Genomic DNA, 6,686 nt, shown 5'->3' with positions numbered 1-6,686 from the left:
TATGTGAATGATAATAAACCTAAATTTGATATGGGTATCTGTTGTGGATTGAGAGTGGGAAGGGGGCAGGGAGAGGGAAATCATGGTTGGGGAAAGGGGAAGGAGAAGGGAGGGAGTGGGAATCACCAGAGAGACATTCTGCAAGGATCAATAAAACAATTGTTTGGAATCAAATGACCTTCCTGGTGTCTCAGGGCTGGACATGTCTGCACCTGTGCCAACTGCCTAAGACATTAAGACATTTGCAGAGTATATTATACTTTATAGTATATTTATGTACTCCCCTGTGATCCTGTCACAAAACAACAAATACTGAATTTCATGATGCACTGTCTGTCAAATATAATAAACCTGAGGTTGGCAATTCAACCTCACGTTTTCCCAATGTTTTCTATTCCTTGCATGCAGACATTTGGACAAGAAGGTCCTGCTCTCATCTTCCTACAGAACTGGGGCTCAGCAAATAGGTTACATCTAATTTTGGATTTGCTGGGTATTGCTGTTATCTCAGGAATGAACGGGTTAATGTATGGGAAGTGTTTGATGACTCTGGGGCTGTGCTTGGAGTTTAGAAGAATGAAGGGGGATCTCATTGAAACCTATCGAATATTGAAATGCCTAGATAGAATGAATGTGGAGAGGATGTTTCCTGTTGTGGAGAAGTCTCAGATCGTGGGTCACAGCTTCTAAGTAGAAAGACATACCTGTAGAACAGAGATAAGGAGGAATTTCATTGACCAGACGGTGGTGAGTAAGTGGAATTCATTGCCACAGATGGCTGTGGAGGCTAAGTCATTGGGTTCTTGATTAGAATGGGTGTTAAAGGTGACAGGGTGAAGGCAGGTGAGTGGGGTTGAGAGGGATGATAAATTAGCTGTGATCGAATGGCGGAGCATATTCAATGGGCTGAGTGGCTCAATTCTGCCTTACAATCATATGGTCTTATGGTATAGGACCTCTGTGGAAAATTGTAAATCTTCCCAAAAAAAATTTAAAAATTCTGCAGGGTTCCCTTCATCCAAAATCATACATTAAATTGTGAAGTGTGTAGTTCCATAGGGAACCTCAATCACTTCGTAGAACTGCAGATGTTTTCCTGTGCACTGATCCCAGAATGACATTAGCCTTTAAAGGCATGCTCCCTATCAGTGAGCTGCTGTAGGAACACACATTACAGATGAGAGGGAGGAGCGAGGTCCCATATTTACACAGGTGATGACCGTGGAGGTTTCTGTGCACCAGGGTAGGTAGGAAATGGCAGATGGGAGGGGTAGGGGTTTAGAAGACTAGCCAGTTATTGGAAGTGGCTGATATGAAACCCCAAATCATGGATGACTCACCTGCAGTCCTAATGAAGAGTCTTGAGCCAAAATATTGACTGTTTATTCCCGTCCACAGATGCTGCCTACTGTTCCTCTGGTGTTTTGCTCAAGATTTCCAGCATCTGCAGAATCTCTCATCATTATGGATAACTTACCCAACTGCTGACTTTCTGAACTCTTACCATATGCTTCTAGATTCCTTTATCTGTTTCTCTTTGGGTAAAAAAAAGGGAGGAAAAGTGGAAAAACTATTTGTTCAGAAGTGGGTTCTCATGAGTCCAGTGGAGATCATCATGAAACTGATGGGCTAGGGGGCCCCAATTTCAAAACAACAGGTTCAACCACAAGCATTTTAAGAACTACAGTTTCCAAGGTGAAATTGGATTGTGCATTATTAAGCACTTGGCAAGGGTCAATAAAAAGAAGTTAGGCTTAAGGAGATTGGTCGTTGTATGAGTGGACTAATGTTACAGTGGGGAATTTTGGCTTTGGTTCATAAATGCTTCAGTAAAGAGAGTCAAAAACTGTATGATTTTTTTTTCCATTTAATTCTTCTTTCTTCCTTATTGCACAGTTACAGCAGTGGGGATACCAGGCAGGAAATTGGAAATCTCCTCATGCAAGATGTGGGAAGGTAGGGAGACATCCAGTGTTCCTGGTGACTACACCTGTAAGAAGTGCATCCAGCTGCAGAATCTTTCTGACCATGTTCAGGAATTGGAGCTGGAGGTGAATGAACTTCGGATCATTCAGGAAGTTGAGGCCAGCGCAACCATGGATTGGTTCATCTCAAAAACGATCCAAGAGTGGGGAGTGTCATGCCTGTCTGTATCCAGCACAAGCCCCTGTCAGCCTATCCCCTCCTGTGCCAGCTGCTGGTGTGGAGCTGTCTGGTGGTTCCAGCTCAATCTGCTGACTGTCTTGAGGTCTTCAGTGAGAAGAAGGCCACCTCCCTGCCTCCACACCGGCCATACAACCAATATTGACTTATTACCCAGTACTGGTCCTCCCCAGGGCCGGCTCTTTTCCCTCACATCCTGAACGGGCGGCCATAGAGGAAAATATCAAGGAGGCACTGGCCTGAGGATCTATACCTCTGTCAACCTCGCCTGAGGATCTATACCTCTGTCAACCTCGCCTGAGGATCTATACCTCTGTCAACCTCGCCTGAGGATCTATACCTCTGTCAACCTCGCCTGAGGATCTATACCTCTGTCAACCTCGCCTGAGGATCTATACCTCTGTCAACCTCGCCAGCAGAGGCAGGTTTCTTTTTGCCAGCAGGAAGGATGGCAAGCTCCATCCCTGCATTGACTATCAGATCCTCAACAACATCACGGTGAAGAACTGCTACCCTCTTCCCACGCTGGTCCCTGCGTTTGAACATCTACAGGGAGCAACCATATTCTCCAAGACAGATCTGCACAGTGTTTACAAACTGGTTCTCATCCGAGATGGGGATGAGTGGAAGACAGCATTCAGCACTTCCACTGGCCACTGTGAGTACCTCGTGATGCCATTCGGTCAGATCAATGTCCCTGCTGTTTTTCAGACCCTGGTCAATGATGTCTCAGATATGTTGAATCAGTTTCTTTTTGTGTATTTGGACAACAGTCTTATTTATTCCCATCCAGCATGTCCAGAGTGTCTCAGATGGCTCCTTGAGAACAACCTTTATGCCAACTCCAAGAAGTTGTAGAAAGCTGTAAACTCAGCCATCTCCATCATGGGCACTAGAGCTCCCCAGCATAGATTATTATGAGGACACTCAGTCCTTGTTTATTGTCATTTAGAAATGCATGCATGCATTAAGAAATGATACAATGTTCCTCCAGAGTGATATCACAAAATAAAAAAAGACAAACAAAAGACTCACACTGACAAAACCACATAATTATAGCATATAGTTAACGCAGTGCAAAGCAACACCGTAATCCGATAGATGCAGACCATGGGCACGGTTTAAAAAAAAGTCTCAAAGTCCCGATCGACTCCAATAGTCCAATCATCAGGCAACAACAGGGAGAAACTCTCCCTGCCATAAACTGCCAGGCACTGACAATTAATGCCTCGGAAGTACCCGACGACATCAGCCTCTGAGTCCATCCGAAAACTTCGAGCCTCCGACCAGCCCCTCCGATACAGTCTCCTGAGCGCCTTCGACCTCGTCCCGGCTGCTGAAACAAGCAAAGCCGAGGTCTCGGAGGCCTTCTCCGGAGATTCCGGACCGCACAGTAGCAGCGGCAGCAAAGCGGGCATTTCAGAAGTTTCTCCAGATATTCCTCCACGATCTCACATCTGTCTCCATCAAATCAGGATTGTGCACGGATCCCTACTTACACGTAATGGATATCCATCTCCAGAGAGGCCGCGCGCGCTGCATCACGCCACCATCTTCTCCTCATTAAGGACACTTTCAAAATGCAATGCCTCAAGAAGGCATCATTGAGGACCTCCATCACCCAGGACATGCCCTCTTCTCATTGCTACATCAGGAGGAGGTATAGGAGCCTGAAGACATGCACTCAGTGTTTCAGGAACAGTTTCTTGCTTTACTTCATCAGATTTCTGAATGGACAATGAACCCATGTACACTACCTGACTATTTTTGATTCTCTTTTCGCATTGCCTATTAAAATTAGAAACATAGAAACATAGAAAACCCACAGCACCCGACAGGCCCTTTGACCCACAAAACTGTGCCAAACATGTCCTTACCTTAGAAGTTACCCACAGTTACCCATAGCCCTCATTTTTGAGCTCCATGTAACTGTCCAGAAGTCTCTTAAAAGACCCTATTGTATCTGCCTCCACCACCGTTGCCGGCAGCCCATTCTACGCCCTCACCACTCTCTGCATAAAATAACCTACAGTACCCCTGACATCTCTTCTGTACCTTCTTCCAAACACCTTAAAACTGTGCCCTTTCTTGCTATCCATTTCAGCCCTGAGAACAATCCTCTGACTATCCACACAATCAATGCCTCTCATCATCTTATACACCTCTATCAGGTCACCTCTCATCCTCCATTGCTCCAAGGAAAAACGGCCAAGTTCATTCAACCTATTCTCATAAGGCATGCTCCCCAATGCAGGCAACATCCTTGTAAATCTCCTCTGCACCTTTCTATGGTTTCCACATCCTTCCTGTAGTGAGGTGACCAGAACTGAGCACAGTACTCCAAGTGGGGTCTGACCAGGGTCCTATATAGCTGCAACATTACCTCTTGGCTCATAAATGTAATTGAATTTAGATATTGAATCACAATTTCTTATTGTAATTTATAGTTTATTATTATGTACTGCTGCCACAATACAACCAATTTCATGATACAGTATGCCAGTGATATTAAACCTGTGTGTCTCTGTCCCTTCTTAGTGAGACAGAGAGCCTGTGGCATGTCACACTGTTGGATTAAGAATAGTTTTTGTTGACTGCAGATCGTGGTCTCTCTTTGGGTGCTTTGCTGCTGTTCGGTGGGCGGTGGGCACTGATGCATTTTGCTGAGACGGGTGGGGGAGGGGAGGTTGGTGCTTTGCTGCTGTTCGGTGGGCACTGACGCATTTTGCTGAGACAGGTGGGGGAGGGGTGGTTGGTGCTTTGCTGTTGTTTGGTGGGTGGTGGGCACTGACTCATTTTGCTGAGACGGGTGGGGGAGGGGAGGTTGGTGCTTTCCTGTTGTTCGGTGGGCGGTGGGCACTGACGCATTTTGCTGAGACAGGTGGGGGAGGGGTGGTTGGTGCTTTGCTGTTGTTTGGTGGGTGGTGGGCACTGACTCATTTTGCTGAGACGGGTGGGGGAGGGGAGGTTGGTGCTTTGCTGCTGTTCGGTGGGTGGTGGGCACTGACGCATTTTGCTGAGACGGGTGGGGGAGGGGAGGTTGGTGCTTTGCTGTTGTTTGGTGGGTGGTGGGCACTGACTCATTTTGCTGAGATGGGTGGGGGAGGGGAGGTTGGTGCTTTGCTGCTGTTCGGTGGGTGGGTGGGCACTGACGCATTTTGCTGAGACGGGTGGGGGAGGGGAGGTTGGTGCTTTGCTGCTGTTCGGTGGGTGGTGGGCACTGACGCATTTTGCTGAGACAGGTGGGGGAGGGGTGGTTGGTGCTTTGCTGTTGTTCGGTGGGGGGTGGGCACTGACTCATTTTGCTGAGACGGGTGGGGGAGGGGAGGTTGGTGCTTTGCTGCTGTTCGGTGGGTGGTGGGCACTGACTCATTTTGCTGAGACGGGTGGGGGAGGGGAGGTTGGTGCTTTGCTGCTGTTCGGTGGGTGGTGGGCACTGACTCATTTTGCTGAGACGGGTGGGGGAGGGGAGGTTGGTGCTTTGCTGCTGTTCGGTGGGCGGTGGGCACTGACGCATTTTGCTGAGATGGGTGGGGGAGGGGTGGTTGGTCCTTTGCTGCTGTTCGGTGGGCGGTGGGCACTGACTCATTTTGCTGAGACGGGTGGGGAGGGGAGGTTGGTGCTTTGCTGCTGTTCGGTGGGTGGTGGGCACTGACTCATTTTGCTGAGACGGGTGGGGGAGGGGAGGTTGGTGCTTTGCTGCTGTTCGGTGGGCGGTGGGCACTGACGCATTTTGCTGAGACGGGTGGGGGAGGGGAGGTTGCTGCTGTTCGGTGGGCGGTGGGCACTGACGCATTTTGCTGAGACGGGTGGGGGAGGGGAGGTTGGTGCTGTTCGGTGGGCACTGACTCATTTTGCTGAGACGGGTGGGGGAGGGGAGGTCGGTGCTTTGCTGCTGTTCGGTGGGCGGTGGGCACTGACGCATTTTGCTGAGACGGGTGGGGGAGGGGAGGTTGGTGCTTTGCTGTTGTTCGGTGGGTGGTGGGCACTGACGCATTTTGCTGAGACGGGTGGGGGAGGGGAGGTTGATGCTTTACTGCTGTTTGTGTGGGGGAGGGAGGGGGCTTCGGCATTCTAATATTTCTGTTGTTTATTCTTTTGGGGTTCTTCTGTTTTTCATGAATGTCTGTGAAGACAAGTATTTCCGGTTGTATACTGTATACATTCCCCGCTAACAAACAAAACCATTTGATATTAAACACAAACACGAAGAAATCTGCAGATGCTGGAAATTCAAGCAACACACACAATGCTGGTGGAATGCGGCAGGCCGGGCAGCGTTTTGTGTGTGTCATTTGATATTAAACCTGATTCTGATTCGAATTAGTCAAGGATCTAATCTATGAAGTGAAAGTGGTAAGATGCGAATATGGGTTTGATTGGGCTGTGAAACCTGGTGATTTTCCCTCAGGATAACGTCTTATTTCTGAGTCATTTCCAATGTATGTACAGAAATAGACATCCCACCACGCTGTACGTAATTGGGCTTCTGCACCTTTGTGGTTGTCTCCATCTTCTTCAAC

This window comes from Hemitrygon akajei, chromosome 2 (genome assembly GCF_048418815.1).
Source record: "Hemitrygon akajei chromosome 2, sHemAka1.3, whole genome shotgun sequence".
In the NCBI taxonomy this organism is placed as follows: Eukaryota; Metazoa; Chordata; class Chondrichthyes; order Myliobatiformes; family Dasyatidae; genus Hemitrygon; species Hemitrygon akajei.
This window is presented reverse-complemented; position numbering follows the sequence as displayed.